This window comes from Equus przewalskii, chromosome 1, assembly GCF_037783145.1.
Source record: "Equus przewalskii isolate Varuska chromosome 1, EquPr2, whole genome shotgun sequence".
NCBI classification, from domain to species: Eukaryota; Metazoa; Chordata; class Mammalia; order Perissodactyla; family Equidae; genus Equus; species Equus przewalskii.
This window is the reverse complement of record NC_091831.1, coordinates 2,782,746-2,800,005: the sequence shown is the minus strand read 5'-3', so window position 1 is coordinate 2,800,005 and position 17,260 is coordinate 2,782,746. Positions and strand designations below refer to the sequence as shown.

The 17,260-nt window shown below is 42.4% G+C and overlaps 1 long non-coding RNA gene across 7 annotated transcripts in view; it reads right to left on the bottom strand.

Annotated features, from left to right (window-relative positions):
* LOC139073979 (uncharacterized) overlaps positions 1–16,235 on the bottom strand; it is a 28,329-nt gene extending 12,094 nt beyond the window's left edge. For 4 of the 7 annotated variants that reach the window (XR_011523248.1, XR_011523266.1, XR_011523260.1 and 1 more), the window contains exons 1-8: positions 16,140–16,235; positions 15,787–15,991; positions 15,270–15,375; positions 14,498–14,627; positions 6,607–6,842; positions 5,584–5,720; positions 4,282–4,575; positions 1,624–1,878 (exon numbers count right to left, since the gene is read on the bottom strand). This is a non-coding gene — a long non-coding RNA (uncharacterized lncRNA). Of the gene's footprint in view, positions 1–1,623; positions 1,879–4,281; positions 4,576–5,583; positions 5,752–6,606; positions 6,843–14,497; positions 14,628–15,269; positions 15,376–15,786; positions 15,992–16,139 lie in introns of all 7 variants that reach the window. The other 3 variants (XR_011523226.1, XR_011523230.1, XR_011523241.1) reach the window with 2 other exon arrangements.
* Between the last annotated feature and the right edge of the window lie 1,025 nt (positions 16,236–17,260).

The window sequence follows — 17,260 nt, the reverse complement described above, 5'->3', positions numbered from 1 at the left end:
GATAGTTATTAACACCCATGCCATGTGGAACCGTGGGACAGGAGGAGCCACACAGTCTATGACCTCGTCCTCACTGAGCTTCTAACACTGCAGCGGTGAAACTAGACCCTCATATTTTGCTTCTCTCTCTCATTCCTCAGCTTACGTATTCTACGCTCCAGTCACTGTGATAGGTGTTGGGTGGAGTTAGGGAGCAAAAGTTGGCCCTTGCTCTTCATCCTAGTGTGGGAAATAACAAACAAAACAAAACAAAAGCTGAAAAGCTGAGCTGTGTTGAGTGTCTACTCAATGTTCTGAGGCGCCTAAAGGGCAGTCCTCTTCTGAAAGAAGGGGAGACACTGTCTGAAAGTGACTTTGTGCTGATGCCAAAACACCTTACAGAGCTGCCCCCATGAGGGCCCCCAAGCCCTGAGAACCAACCTCACTGTGACCATTTTACAAAGGGAGAGATGGAGGCTCAGAGAGGTGCAGAGAAGTCATTGGACTCATAGGTGTGAGAGCTGAGATTTAAAACTTAGTCTCCCTGACGTGAAAATCTACACCCTTCTCCCCTACCCACTGCAGGAATGAGGAGGTGGAAAACAACATGGTAAAGAAGAAACAGGAGCCAAAGATGAGCAACCGAGGTAACTGGGGAACACCCAAACTTGGTGTGTGGGACCAGTTCCAGTAACACAATAAATGTTACCTGTGCCAGATTCCTTGCCCCTCCAAATGAGCTTTGTCCTGCTGACCTGGCAGAATTACATGTGCAGAGATTCGCAAAATTTGAAGAGGTGCCTAGCAGAAGATGCAAGAACACTCAAAATGGCAAGAGCTGATACACTGAAAAAGGGAAGATGAGCCCTGCCAAACGCAGTCAGCTGTGTGAGGCTGGTGTCCACTCTGGGTACCACTCGATGACGAATTTTTAGAATGTATGAATTGTAATGCCTTATAAAAAGGGATAAAATGAGTTCACTAAATACAAGTCAAACCAGAAGTAGCTTTTATCTTTGAGGAAACAGTCACCAAAACCCTGGATCCCCAACTGGGACATGGGACTCCATGCATACTGATAGGCATGAATCCTCTGGAATGACCAGAATTTTTCCCTCTGAAGAACAAATCAAGGGACCAAGGATGTAGAGTTAGGAAAGAGACAATGAGGAAGCTTGAGGATCTAATTTCAAATACCTAAACAGCTGCCATCTGGAAAAGACATCAATGTATTTTTCAGAGCCCATTGACCAATCAGTGGAAATCACAGGAAAAAAATATCCACCTAATTCAGGAACTAGTTTTCTAGCAAACAGCAGTTGTTTCTTGCTAAGAAGAAGATTTCTGATATCATACAAGATCAAGGGAAGGATTAAAGATCGTTGCTTGTCAAGGATGCTTTCAAGAGAACCAAATATTTGATGGGATGTTGGCGTAAATAATCTTGAAAAGTCCTTCCAAAATGAGATCTCAGATAAAGAGAAATTAATTTTTTAAAAGTGCAGAATTTCACAAGCCAGCATCCAAAGAGTTACCCAATGTGAGGGGACCATGAGAATAATCCTGGGCTTTGAGGCGGAAGAGGTCCAAGACCCTTCCCTTCAGAGAGGGAGCATCAGAGGGACTTTACGGGTGAGAACTCACTTGAGCGAATGGCCCGGGGGCCCAGCAAACACACACTGGACCCCAACTGCTGCCCTCGCATCTGCTGGGTAGCTGCCAGCAGACTTCCTCCTAATCCAGGTCTGCTTTTGTCTCTGTGTGATGGAGATGCTGACAGTGAAAGAATCTGTCTCGTGGATGTAAAGAGCAGCAGAGCATCTGGTGATTAGTAAGCTCTTAAATCTTATGTTTCTCTGGCACAGACATGAAGAGCACTGAGGGTTCAGATGAGATGGGCTGAAAAAGAATGCAAGGAGTAGAGGTGACTGGAGCCGTCAGGATTGCAGGGAACACAGAGGAAAGGCAATGGGCATGGGAGGGGAGCGGGGTACCTGCTGCTGCTCACGGAAGCACAGGGCTCATGGCCTGAGGCCAGGGGCCTGTGTTTGAATCCATTCAACTTCTTCTAGCAACTCCTGGCACTCACAGACCTGAGCCTGCCCAGTGAGAAGTGCAAGACCGAGCCCAGAACAGTTGTCCAGAAAGAGCAGCACCCCTGGGACAGTCACGATGGTGGCTTCTTGTTGTCCCCAGATCTGCTGGTGTTTGGACCCACTTTCATTCAGATAGACGGTGAAAGCTCCTCCCTGGACTTGCTCCCCCCACCCAGGCCATGCTGTCAGATCTGAGCATCTACTTATCTCTGCCCAGCTGCTCCCAGAACCTTCGAGACACACCATGCCACCTTCACCCCTGCCTCACGCTGGAGAACTTTCCCCACTACACTGCTCCCTGGGCTGCACAGGCATGGCTGATGGTAGCTGAAGGTGACCTTGGACATTGCTGGGAAAGGCAAGGCCCTGTCATTGCACATCTACAGGGTGAGACTAGATTCCTACAAAAGTGACAGTTGAGTTAGGTCAACATGTTGTTGACGTGAAAAGCTCTCCCCTCACCTCCCCCAGTTAGTCTTCTTTGGACCTTAGGAATGTGGCAATCCCTCCGTTCTTGACTCTCTAGGCCCTTCTGGATTTTGGATGTTTGCAGAAATGCTAAATCTTATGATGTCTTGAATCTTGGTCCTTACTTTTTTTACGTTGAGAAACCACATTTATTCATCTATTCATTCATCCACTTATCTCTCTCCCTTACTGTTTTTCAAAGGCATTTTACACCTGCCGTACTCAATATTTCATTTACTTGTCCTTTCAGCTGTGCGTAAGCCTCCCACAGGCAGGGTCTCTGTTGCTTTGTCAATTGTGGTCTCCCTAGTGCCAAGAACAGGGACTTGGCACACGGTGCATACTCAATGAACAGGTGAATAATGGATAAATTCAAAAGCAAAGTGCATAGAAGCATGTATCATATACTACCAGCTGCATAAATAGAGGGTGATATTTTAGTATTTTCGTACATATGCAGATACCTCTGGAAGCATCCTGGGGAAGCAACAGCAGGGGGTGTTTGGGGTGGGGATGCTGAGCGGGAGACCTGGTCATCAGACAAGGGGTGGCAAGGAAATTCTCACTGTGTGCCCTTCTGAGCTTTGATTTTTGGACCATACGAGTCTATTTCCTAATCATAAAATTAAATATATTTTTAAAGGAAAAAACAAAGCTTGTTTGGGGGAAAATAAGTGGTTACTGATTAATGAACTCTCAGTTGCTTGACTCTAGAACATTCTGCAATGATAGTGCCACTGGCTGTTATCCTTAATGGCCCTGCTTCTATCAACAAATAGCCTATTAACTTTTTGAGGACACAGAGCAGGCCCAGAATCTATTTCCCACAGGGCTTAGCATCAAGCCCAGGCTTCTGAAGCATTTGTGCTGGTAGTCATTATGAGGGCACAAAACCAATTTGTGAGAAACAGTTGATGGCATCTTACCAGAAAGTCCCTCTCGGGTTCCGAGCCACAGAATAGCACTTTGGGCAGCAGGGCAGCTGCTCCAGGACAAGCCCACACATAGGGAGCCGGTGGTGCTCTGGCTCGCCACCCAGGGGCATCACATTGCCTTCTTGGGCAGTGACGCAGCTAGCTATAACCCGAGGAATCCACAGAATCTACTGTAACATAATTCCAGGGACTTTAAGGGGCTATCCGTCATAACCTCCAAATAAAACCAAACCTGGATCAAAATTTATTTCATGTCAAAATTTTATCATAGTTATAAACTCTATCAAGGCTTGAAAGTGCTGTGACATTCAATTTATCCACACTGCAAGATGGAACGCCCAGGAGGGAATGAGTTACATTGGTTGGTTTTATTTTATCACCAGTATACTGAGAAATTAAATAGCCCTGTTTCCTAAATATGCCAGAATACACATTTAATTTTGTCCTCCCGCTTGAGCCCACCAATGCAGTGAACTTAAATATTTTTTCCAGAGCATTTTGAGTCATTATTCAATGGCCTGAACTTTTCTTCATTTGAATGTTATTTTTGACCTGAATCAAAATTAAGGGGGTCCTGATAAGCTGTCTAGCCTTAGGGTTCTCACCCACGGCTGCATATGGGAACTTTAAAACCCTGATGGCTGGCTCCTTACTCCTGAGCAACAGGAAACAAACCTTTGTGATGGGCACCAAGCATGGGGATTTTAAAACAACTTCCTAAGTGATTCTGTTGCACAGAGAGTTTACCACAACCATGGACCTAAACCAGTACTTCTTGCAAAGAAAATGGGCATACCAGTTACCTGGGGATCCAGTTAAAGTGCACATTCCGGTCAGTAAGTCCAGGTGGGCCTGAGAGTCTGCATTTCTCAGAAGCCCCAGGTGAGGCCAATGGTGCCAGTCCAGCAAGACCCGCCGAGTAGCAAGAGAGTCTCTCCTCACCATTAGGGTCTTGTCGCGTGGAGGCCCTGCAGCCACACAGGACCTGCCCTGGGCTACAGCAAGTTCTGGTTGAAGTCCTCTTCTCTCCCCACAGCTATGACGTCCCTGTAGAGACTCTGAGGTTGAGATGGTGACTCTGCCATGCCGTCAGGTCCCTACATGAGCATGTGTATTTCAGCGACTTTGGGATCTTGTATATAAGCCAATACACACCAGCTGGGAAATCTCAGAGGAAGAGGTTGGAAAAAATACGTAATGATGGATACGTTCCTGAATCGTGCTGGACAAATGAACACCCCCACCCTCAGCTTCCCGGCCAGCACCAGGTTTTTTACTAGGCCTGTCACACCCTCAGAGAGTACTCACTCTGGGGTAATGAGTAGCTGGGTGGTCAGCCTGATTACTTGATATGAAAATCACGTCTTAGAAGGCTTCGGCCGACACATACTTACAGTCTACTCAACAGCTCAGTGGTCCTGACACAAGCAGTAGCTGTGAAGCCAGCTAAACTGTTTATGCAAAGACAAGATCCGTTGGATACTGTCATACGGGGGAAGACAGCATGATTTCCAGTCTTGTCATAGCTTGCAATCTTGGCAGCTTGCAATCTTGGCCATCTTCACCAAGTATTTGAGAAACCAGAGAGCACTTAATTAAATAATCTCGAGAACTTATCAGCAAAATGGAGGGAGAATCAGGTCAGAACCGAAAGTGTACTAGCCACCTTCTCTATGGCAGCATGAGTGAGACAGCTGTGGATGGTGGTGTTGGAGCGGAGGTGAGGGAGCCCAGCTCATAAGCCACAAGCCACAGCTCCCACCTGGTCCTCCCCTGCTGGTGATCAGCTGCCAGCCATAGCTCAGGGTGGCCCTCCCCCCAGCTTGAACCTCCAGGGGCTTCGTGAGACATGCAGCCTTTCAGTATAATATAAAAGTCACAAAACAGGCTCCCTCCTACAAGAACCCTTGTCTGGCTAGCACATATCCTCAGCGTAAGTTGCCAGGGCAGATGTATAGATGTCGAAGATGAGATCTTCAAAGGAGTGCCAAACATTAGAAGAGCTCATTATTTTTTCATAGAAAATGTTCATCTCTTATTTCAGTTGTCAAGTGATTAAAGCAATAAAAATAAAATTAATAATGATATTAAAACAAAACTCTTACCTACATTCCCGACACGACCATCTGAAAAGGGTATAATTTCAGCTCTCTGTCTTCTTGAGCAGTGACCTGGAGGGCAGTGGCCTGTTATCCTCTCTGTTTCTACAAGCCTGGGGCTCGCATATGGTCTGGAATCAGAGCTGAAATGGACGGAGAGGCTTCCACCTTCTTCTGGAGAAAAGGGGGGCATTTCACAAGGGCAGTGGCAGAAAAGGGTCACGGGAGATGATGAGCTTTATCTAGGCGTAGAAAGGGTAAACTCATTCCTAATAGGAGCTTCCACCAACTGGGGGCTCTCATCATGAGGAAGAATCTAAGACTGTTGACACATGGTAGGTCTTCAGTTAATGTTTGGGGCAAAATAAAGGGGTAATTATCATCTTCTGGAAAATAATTTCAAATGTGAACCATGAGCTTTTGATCAAAGAAGTCTATCCAAAGGGAAGAGAAATTCCCAAAAGAGAATGCATTTGATTCATCAAGATGTTGACTAGAGTCTTATGAAGCTAAGAATTGAAAATAAATATCTGACAACATATCATGGAAAACACATTCAGTGAAAAATGTGTGGTCTTTAATAATGTTGTTTATTCGATGTTTTTATCTTCTGTTGATGGGACTGTAAACTGTGAAAAAATATTCAGGAATATAATTTGGCAACTAGCATCAAAGAGCTTAAAATATGTTCAAAATAATTTCACTCAGGAATTGATCCTAAACATATAATCAGACAAGGACTTAAGACAATATGTGAAAGTATGCTGATGGAAGAATCACTTACAATTGTCATTTTTGGTAGAAATTGACATGTGGGATGGATGAGAGGAGCGGTAAGTGTGATGGTGAAATTAGGGGCTCTGGAGGCAGACAGTACACTGACTAGTTGCGTGACCTGGTCAGGCAATGTAATGGCTCTGTGCTTCCTTTTCTTCATCCATACTGTGGGGTTAATAACAGTACCTACTTTGCAGTACTGTTAGTAGATTTAACGAAGTCACGAATAGAAAGTGATTAGCACATACTTGCCTTAGGGGAGACGTATGACAGGTTTCTCCTCACCCATACAAGACGGGCAGGTGGTGAGCTCACTGCTTATTCGGAAGGAGAATGCACCTTGCTCAGGGAATCCAGCAGGATACAGGACAGGTGAACCAGCTTCTCAGCTTATTCCAAGGCAGACACCAGCCTTATACTTTGCAACCAGTACCTCAGTTAATCTTCGTGACTATTCCTTTCTTTGACTCCATTTCCAGATGAAGACTCTGAGACCAACAGAGGTTAAATAACTGCCCAAGTTTACATAGACGATGATTAGAGCTGGGATTTGAATCCAGTTCAGGTTGCATTCATTCAATAAGTATTTATTGAAAAACTACTTTGCACTAAAGAATGTTATAAGCACTTAAGAAGCATCGTGCTAGAATGCTTATCCCTATCAGGATAAGAAAATCAACAACAAATATATTAAATATGCAAATTATAAAGCATGTTAGAAGGTGATAAATCCTGTGGAGGAAAAATATCAAAACAGAACAGGAGAGAGGTTAAGTTAAGGGCATGAGGGTAGACTTCAATGAGAAGTTGACATTTGAAAAAAATGTGAGTGTGATAATGAAGTTAGCCAAGCAAATCCAAAGGGGAAGGTCATCCAGGCAGAGTGGATGCCCAGAGCACAGGCCAAAGCAGGAGGGAGGCTGGTGCATCTGAAAAGGCAGGAGGTCAGCGGGGCTGGAGCTGCATGAGAAGTGAGGACAGCAGTGCAGGTGACAGCGGAGAAGTAACAGATGGCTAGTTCGTGGAGGACCTTGTAGGTATTTGGGGCTTGACTTTCACTCTGAGTGAAGTGAGGAGCTATTACAGGGCTTTGAACATCTTAGTGGCATGATTTGACTTTTGTCAAAAATCATTCTGGCTCTTGTGCAGAGAATATATTATGGATTGGCAAGGGGTAGCAATAGATGTAGTAAGAAATGACAGCTTTTTCACATATCTTGAAGGTAGAGCAAGTATAATTTGCTGATGGATTAGATATGGTGTGGGAGAAAGCAAAGAATTGAAAACTGTTGCCAGGGTTTTGCCAAAGCAAGTGGAGGGATGAGATGGGAAGACCATCTGGACCACTGCGGAGCAGATGGGAGCTTGTCTGGCTGCGTTGAGTTTGTAATGTCTATGAGACACCCAAGTGGAAATGTCAAGCAGGACTGTGCCCATATGCACTCTGACCTCATGAGGTCAGGGAGAAGAGGAGAAACCAGCAAAGGATACTGGGAGTAAGGAGCCCTGAGGCAGAGGGAAAATCCAAGCTGAAAGAAAAGGCAGAATTAGATATGATGCAAAGCCAGGAGTCTTGTCTGTGCTATGGCATTATCTGCCCAGCTCTACTCAACCCGAACCATGGTTCTCTGTCAGACTGGACAATTTGCTCACCCAGACGCCACAGGGACAACACAAAGTGGGGCAACAAGCAGTGAGGCACTATGTCTACTGGAGTAATGCAACATTAAGGTTTCTTGAGTAATTGTAAAATCAAACATCTCAGTTGAGGGTAATTTGAGATGTATTATGATTTCCTCCTTTACAGGGAGAAAAAAGGAATCTTCAAATTCTTTAGAAAAAAGTCTTGCCTGTGGCAAAGAGCATTATGTAAATGTTCACTCTGCCAGAAATTTAGATTGTTTTAGATGTGAAATGTAATTTATCAGCTTCAGTGTTTCCCATGTCCAAGACAGCAGCTTCCAACACAGTAGAGGGAAACATAGAGACAGCATTATCAAGAAAACGTGCTCATTAAGAAAACTATAAAAATGAATAAGTAAATAGCTGTCATTAGCTACAAATCTCTCTACCCTGTTCCCCAGCACAGGAGATGCATTTAGGTGTTGTAAGTAGGTTGAGCCAAAATAAAATTAGTTTGTCAATGTCCATGAAATAACTTACTGGGATTTGGATTGGGATTACATTAAATCTATATCTGAAGTTGGAAGAACTGACATCTTGACAATATTGTCTTCCTATCCATGAACATGGACTATATCTTCATTTATTTAGTTCTTTGATTTTGTTCATCAGTTTTATAGTTTTCCTCATATAAATCTTGTACATATTTTCTTAGATTTACACCTAGATATTTCATTCTTCTGAGTGCTAATGTAAATGTTGTGGTTTTAATTTCAAATTTTACTTGTTCATTGTTGGTATATAGGAAAACAATTGACTCTTGTATATTAACCTTGCATCCTAAAACCTTACTATAATCACTTACTAGTTCCAGGAGCTTTTATGTCAATTCTCCCAGATTTTCTATATAGACAATCATGTCATCTGCTAATAAAGACAATTTTATGTCTAAATTCTCAGTTGTATACTTTCTAGTTCCTTTTCTTGCCTTATTGCATTATCAAAGACTTCCAGTATGATATTGAAAAGGAGTAGTGAGGAGAGAGGATATTCTTGCCTTGTACCTGATCTTAGTGGGAAAACTTCGAGATCCTCATCATTAAGTATGGTGTTAACTATAGGGTTTTTTAAAGTTATTCTTTGTAAAGCTGAGAAAATTCCCCTCTATTCCTAGTTTACTGAGAATTTTTATCATGAACGGGTTTTGGATTTTGTCAAATGCTTCTCCTGCATCTATTATCATGATCATGAGCTTTTTAATTTTTTATCTGTTGATGTGATGGATTACATTGAGTTTTGAATGTTGACCCAGCCTCTCACACCCGTAATAAATCACACTTGATCACGATGTATAATTCTTTTTATACATTGTTAGATTTGATTTGCTAATATTCGTTGAGGATTTTTGCATCTATGTTTATGAGGAATATTGGTCTGTAGTTTCCTTATAATGTCTTTGTCTGGTTGTGGTATTAGGCTAATGCTATGAGGCCAGAACAGGAAGTATTCCCTCTGCTTCTAGACTCTGAAAGATATTGTAGTGAATTGGTACAATTTCTTCCTTAAAAGTTGGTAGAATGCACCAGTGAACCCATCTGAGCCTGACGCTTTCTGTTTTGGAAGGTAATTAATTATTGATTCAATTTCTTTGCTAGATACAGGCCTATTCAGATCATGTATTTCTTCTTGTGTGAGTTTTTGGCAGATTGTGTCTTTCAAGGAATTGTTGCATTTTAACTAGGTTATCAAATTTGTGGGAATAGAGTTTTCATATTATTCCTGTATTATCCTTTACTGTCCCGGGGCTCTATAGCATTTGCCCTCTTTCATTTCTGATATTAGTAATTTGTGACCTTTGTGTCTTTTTTCCCTAGTTAGTCTGGCTAGAGGCTTATTGATTTTATTGATCTTTTCCAAGAACCAGCTTTTGGTTTTGTTGATTTTCTCTACTGATTTCCTATTTTCATTTTCATTGATTTCTGCTGTAATTCTTATTTATTTTATTCTGCTTACTTTGGATTTAATTTGCTCTTCTTTTTCTAGTTTCCAAGGGGAAAAACTTAGATTATTGATTTTAGATCTCTCTTCTTTTCTGATATGTACATCCAATGCGATAAATTTCCCTCTGAGCACTGCTTTCACTGTATCCCACACATTTTGATAAATTGTTTTTGTATTTTCATTTGTCAAAATATTTTTAAAGTTTCTTTTGAGATTTTTTTATTTGACCTATGTGTTATTTAGAAGTATGCTGTTTAATCTTCACGTATTTGGGGATTTTCCAGCTGTCTTTCCATTATAGATTTCTAGTTTAATTCTATTGTAATCTAAGGGCAGACTTTGTATGACTTCTTTCAAATTTGTTAAGATGTGTCTTCTGGTCTAGAATATGGTCTATCTTGGTAAATGTTCCATGTGATCTTAATAAAAATGTTAAGTTCTGCTGTTATTGGATGAAGTAGTCTAAAGATGTCAATTATAACCATTGATTGTTGGTGCTGTTGAGCCCACATATGTGCTTACTGGTTTTCTGCATGCTGGATCTCTCCATTTCTGAGAGAGGGGTATTGAAGTCTTCAACTGTAGTGGTGGGTTACCTATTATAACAGTGGATATTATCCAACCACAATAGTGGATCTATTTCCACTTCTCTTTGCAATTCTTTCAGTTTTTGCCTCACATAGTTTGATGCTCTGCTTTTAGGCACATGTGTATTAAGAATTCTTATGTCTTCTTGGAGAATTGACTCTTTTATCATTATGTAATGTCCTTCTTTATCCCTGATAACTTTCCTTACTTTGAAGTCTGCTCTATCTGAAATTAATATAGTTACTTCAGCTTTCTTTTGGTTAGTGTTAGCATGGGGTATTTTTCTTCATCCATTTACTTTTAATCTATATGTGTCTTTATATTTAAAATGCATTTTTTTGTACATCGCATATAGTTCAGTTGTGTTTTTTGATTTGCTCTGACACTCTTTGGACCCAATCTCTGTCTTTCAATTGGAGCATTTAGATATTGACATTCAAAGTGATTACTGACATAGTTGGATTAATATCTATCATATCCTTAACTGTTTTCTTTGTTGCCCTTGTTCTTTGTTTCTACTTTTCTCTTCCACTGTTTTTCTGTCTTTTATGATTTTAATTGGGCATTTTATTTGATCCTATTTTCTCTCTTTATCAGCATATCGGTTATACTTCTTTGTTTACTTTTTTTATTGGTTGCCCTAGACTTTGCAATATATATTTACAACTAACACAAGTCTACTTTCAAATAACATTATACCACTTCACAGAGTGTGTGAGTACCTTATAATAACAAAATAATCCTCATTCCCTCTTCCTGTCCCTTGTATCATTGCCGTTACTCATTTTACTCATATATAAGCACACATATATATATATGCTTATATACATTTAATGCATAAGCATATATAATCAAATACATTGTTGCTATTGTTATTTTGATAGCCTTCTTATCTGTTAGACCAATTAAGAATAAGAAAAATTAAAGTTTGATTTTACCTTCACTTATTCCTTCTTTGATGCTCTTCCTTTCTTTATGTAGATCTGGGTTTCTGAACTATATTATTTTTCTTTTCTCTAAAGAACATCTTTTGGGGGGCTGGTCCCCATGACTGAGCAGTTAAGTTTTCACGCTCAGCTTTGGCCCAGGGTTTCACCGGTTCAGATCCTGGACACAGACCTAGCACCACTCATCAAGCCATGCTGAGGTGGCATCCCACATAGCACAGCCAGAAGGACCTACAACTATGTACTGGGGTGCTTTGGGGAGAAGAAGAAAAAAATAAAATAAAATAAAAGATTGGCAGCAGATGTTCTCTCAGGTACCGATCTCTAAAAAGAAGAAAAAGAACATCTTTTAACATTTCGTGCAAGGCAGTTCTACTGGCAACAAGTCTCTCCATCTTTGTCTTAGAAAGTATTTCTCCTTCACTTTTGAAGTATAATTTCACAGGGTATAGAAGTCCAGGTTTGAGGTTTTCTCTCAATGGTTTAAATATTTCATTCCACTCTCTTCTTGCTTGTGTGATTTCAGAAGAGAAATTGGATATGATTCTTATCTTTGTTCTTCTATAGGTAAAATGATTTTATCTTCTGGTTTCCTTCATAAATTTTTTCTTTGATTTTCTGTAGTTTGAAGATGACATGCCTAGGGGTAGTTTTTTTGACATTTACCCTTCTTGGTGTTGTCTGAGCTTCTTGGATCTGTGGTTTGGTGTCTGACATTAATTTGGGGAAATTCTCAGTTATTATTGCTTCAGATACTTCTTCTGTTAATTTCTTTCTTTCTCCCCCTTTTGATATTTCCATCATGCACTTGTTAAACATTTTTAGTTATTCTACAGTCTTTGGATATTCTGTTCTGGTTTTTTGTTTTCAATCTTTGGTCTCTTTGCTATTTGTTTTTTGAGGATTCCATTGACATATGCTCTAGCTCAGAGATTCTTTCCTTAGCGGTGTTCAGTCTGCTAATACGCCCATCAAAGGCATTCTTCAATTTTGTTACAGTGTTTTTGATCTCTTTGCATTTCTCTTTGTTTTTTTTCTTAGAATTTTCATATTTCTGCTCACTTTGCCTATCAGTGACATGTTACATGCTGTTTACTTTATTCATTACAGCCCTTAGGATATTAATCTTAGTTGTTTTAAATTCCCCATCTGATAATTCCAACATCCGTGCCATGTCTGGTTCTGATGCTTGCTCTGTCTCTTTAAATTGTGTTTGTTGCCCTTTGGTATGCCTTGTAACTTTTCTCAATAGCTGGACATGATGTACTTGGTAAAAGAAACAGCTATAAACAGGCCTTTAGTGAGGTGGTGGTGATGTGTGGGAGGAGGGAAGCACTTCATGGTGCTATGGTCAGCTCTCAGTCTTTTAGTGAGCCTGTGCCCCTGGACCATGAACTTCACAAGTGTTTCTAATCCCCCCCATTAGGTGGGACAGGTTGGCTACAGTATTCTGGGGTTGGTGATCTCCCTTCCCCGGGTCAGTTTGTCTCTTGTTAACTAGTTTCGTCTGAGAGCAGACCTTGTTAAGGAGAATAGAGTGCTCTGTCACATTTCAAAAGTGTTCACTTTCCCCCTCCCCCTGCTGGCAGCCTGAGGGGATGTTCTTCAGTATGGATCATGGGGATCCAGTGGAGCTCCTGGAGGCAAATCTCACAATATTGTGGGGGTCTGTCTATGACTGTGTCCCCACGTTTTAACTCTCAGAGTTGTCTGCATTTTGCCTCCAGCAACTCATCTATTACAGTTCAGATATGTTCACATACTTTTAAATTGTTTTTCTACTATCACTGCAAATTTCTTGTCTAATAAAATTAGAAAATGCTACATATACAACTAAAATAAAGCAGAAAACATCTCTGACATGTGATCAGCTTATCTTCAAAAGGCATAGCAACATGTAGTTGCTCTTTCCAGGGAACAGAGTCCTTTGTCCAACATTAAAAGCCAGTTGGTACAGGACCAGCATCGTAACCCAGGCCTCAAGATGAGCAGATAATGAACTTCAGGCAGCATGCATTCTCCTGGGTGCAATACAGCGTGGCCAGCAAGAGGTGGAGAAGCAGCAGCTCCTCCCAGCTACTTTCAGCACTGAGGGGAGGACAGCTCCAGGGACTTTCAGATGCAGTAAACATGGAAAGGAGTGAGAGGCTCCCAGGAGGACTCCAGAGCATCGCTCACTCCCTCCTCCACTGTAGTGATCCTGGGTTTTGGGATTTTGAGGTACAATTCAGCTAAAGAGAAACAATGAGGACCCACAGATTTCTAATGTTTGTGTTAAGTCTCACTAAGTAATGACATTTAAAAATGACATGCCATTATAGAAAAACATAAATGCATTATAGGTGCACCATAAGACATGTCATCACACAACACAATTTTGTATATTGTTTTCTTGAAATAACTTTGTCAGTTTGGGGATCTATTTTGGATAGCGCAGCCAGAAGTGGATCTCAAATAGCTAATTTATCTGGTGTGTCTGGTAATTAATGTCAAAAATGCAGCATCAAGTAGGTTTGTGTACATAAATGGAACAACCTTAACCTCATAAAAGCTTTTTCACTCCCTTCAGAACGTATTGATGATCAGAGATGCTCAGGAATCATAGCACCCAGATCTCGGGTACAAAGTATAAAAAAGGGCTCTCTGCCTTCCCGCTCCCCTATCCCTTATAGGGATGAAGACAAGGCAGGATCAGCATGTTGCAAATCCAGCTGGCGAGCGTTCTAGAAAGGAGACAGCAGGATACACATTGCTTAGATTTTCCCTCTCACTGAGGGCTGCTCAACCCTGGCCCCTGGTTATGTTAGACAAAGCAGTCAGGACTTATTTGACAGGCAGAACCTAGACCAGAGAATCTATAAGACCACCTTTGCCTCTCCACTATCTGAGCCCCCTACTCCATGTGGATTTCTTTTATAGTTTTAAATATACTGAGCTTGAGGCAACCAACCCTTCTTCCCTTACTAGACTTGAACTCCCATTACCTGTGTGTGCCTAGAACTGTCACAGCACATGGAACAGGTGTCCTGGACATAGATGTTGTTCAGATGATATTTGTAGAGTGAATCAAGCAGGTGATGATGCAGTTGGCGGCATCAGCCAGGGACCAGACAACTGGGAGGGACATGAACACAGGGGCTTGGCATCAGCACCCACACTCAGTGTCAGAACATAAAGAAACAAAAGGCAGGTGATAAGAAATGATCTCTAGACCCACGCCAGATCTGTGGAAGTGGTGATGGAGAAACTTCAGCACACCTGCCCAGGTGGTGGGGTGGCTGTAAGCCTCATCACCCCATGTAATTTTCAAGGCAGCTCCTCTCGCCAGACGTCACCTATTAGCAATTCACTAGCCTCACTTAATACAAGCTGAGGCTGCAAGGATCAGAGGTTCAATTTCACGGAGCTATACTGATGCTCGGTAAACTTTCCCCCCTAATTTTTGCAGCTCCCATCAAAAACAACTAAAGAAAAAAAAAAGCACTCCCTTACAAATAAATCAGTCAAAAGAATTGCAAAAGCTGTTTTGTATTCAGAGCCTTCTGCAGATTTTAGAAATAGACTGTTTTCTGTAATAAGAGCAATGACTACTTTACAGAAGGTTATCAACTCCAGACACATAAATACAGGGACAGCTCCATGTACCACGGCAAGGCTCCTCTCTCATTCAAGCCCCCATTTCTCCATTAAGCTGCTAACTAGGTCATTAACAAGAGACCCATAGCCGCCCCGCAGCCCCCGCGTCTGCTTGCTCACCAGCTGGGTCGAGAAGCGAGAGCCTGGAATGATCGATTGCAGCCCTGCCAAGGGGCTAATCTTCTTTCCTGCGGCACATTCTGGGGATGATATCTTGTGGGCCTGTCTAGGCTCACAATAAATAAGCACTTAGCAATTTTCTTTGGAAAGATGGATGTAGTAGATGCCCTTACAGTTATTGGGAGGTTTACAGTGAATGGTGCTACATGACTCAGTCATGTTGGGAGACGAGAACAAAGGACAGTGATTGTAGCTAATGCCTAATTAAATTAGGCAAGGAGAACTGCAGTTATCCTAATAGTTATTGAACACTATTGGATCTGTAATATATATATATATATATATATATATATATATATATATACTAGACACACACACACACACATACACATATACCTCATGCTTCTCAGGCAGTCAAAAGACCCACGGAACCTGGGGTCCCAGCCTTCCTGAGGTTTGGTGCTGGATGTGAGGTAGGGTGCTAACAGTGGCAGGAAGAGCTGCACATGGAAGTTACCTTCGCTGTCAGCAGGAAGTCTTGCAGCGAGACCTGGCTGCATCTGAATCCCATTAGTGGGAGCCAATGTGCAGGCAGACGCGCTCAGCTGAAGTTACTCCTTCTAGAGCAGAGCGTTGGCTGCTTGGAATGCTGACGACCCGAAGTGTCCAGGTCAGACCTCGCTCGGTGGAGCCGTGATCCTCATCCACAGTCTGGCAAGCGCCTAAAACCAACACGACTAACGCTGAAGGCATCCAGCAGCGTGCACCTTCCCTCCCTTTGCCTGCCTGCCCCATGGCTGCCCTGCCCCGACTCCCACTTGGTGCTGCCCACCCACATATCCCCACTTTTCCTAATCGCGGTGCTCTCACCACCACCCATCAGGTTACTCAGGACCCAAACTTTGATGTGACCTGTGCTTCCTCCCTCTCCCTCATTCCTCCAGATTTAATCAGTTGGCAAGTTCTGACAATTCTAAATTCTAAACATCTCTTTGTTCCAGTCACTTCCCCAATCCAGGACATGGTCCTGTTTCTGGGTCACTGCAACTGCCTCTCTACTGGGTTTGCCTCAGTCTCTGCCCCACTGTGGCCAGCATGACCACGCTAACATATAAATCTGGTCATGCAGCCCCTTCTAATGGATTCTGTTCACACAGTGTAAGACAAATCATAGTCCCCACATGGCCTGCAGGGCTATGGTCACCACAGCAGTTGACATCTCTGTGATCAAGCATCCTGGGTGTCCATGTATTAATAATATTGAGATGCATCATTTTGTTTAATCTGCATAACCCTCTTAGGGGATGGGTGTTGATGATGTCACCGTCTGCAGATCAGGAGCCTAAGAATTGAGAAAAGTCAGTACGATACCTGCTCTGTCTGACTCTACGGCAGGTTTACACACCACTGAGCCCCCTTGACCTGCTTACCTGTTCCAGCCTCATCCCATGCCATGACGTACCCATGCCAGCGTCAGAGCTAGTCCTCACAGCTGCCTCTGGAGCTTTGGTCTTGGACTCTCTGCCATGATGCTCCCTTCATTTGCTTGGAGAACTTGTGTCTATCCATTAGCTCTCAGCTTGGCCATCACTTCCTCCAGGAAGCCCTCCTCAATCCCCCTGCATGCTTCTATAGCACTACCTGGCATTTGCTATGAAAGAAAGGGTCACCTCACAGCAGGATTCTTGACTGTCTCCTATAAATCCACTGAAGTCACCAGTGGGCAAAGAAGGTCTCGTTCAAACATTGCTATTTTGGCATAACTCGACTCACAATGGATGCTTTAATGAGATGGAGGACGATGACAAGAATTTGGGGCCCCATTAAGCTTGTTGTGAAAAATCAGATGCGTATCAGATCAGGTTTGTCAGAGGAGGGGCTGCTACTAGGGAGAGGTGTAAATCCAGACATGGACTCACATTCCGGATGCCTTTTATTTGCTTAAAGTGTGGAGTTGCACCAACCCTTTGAGGGTCTCGGATAAGTCCCCT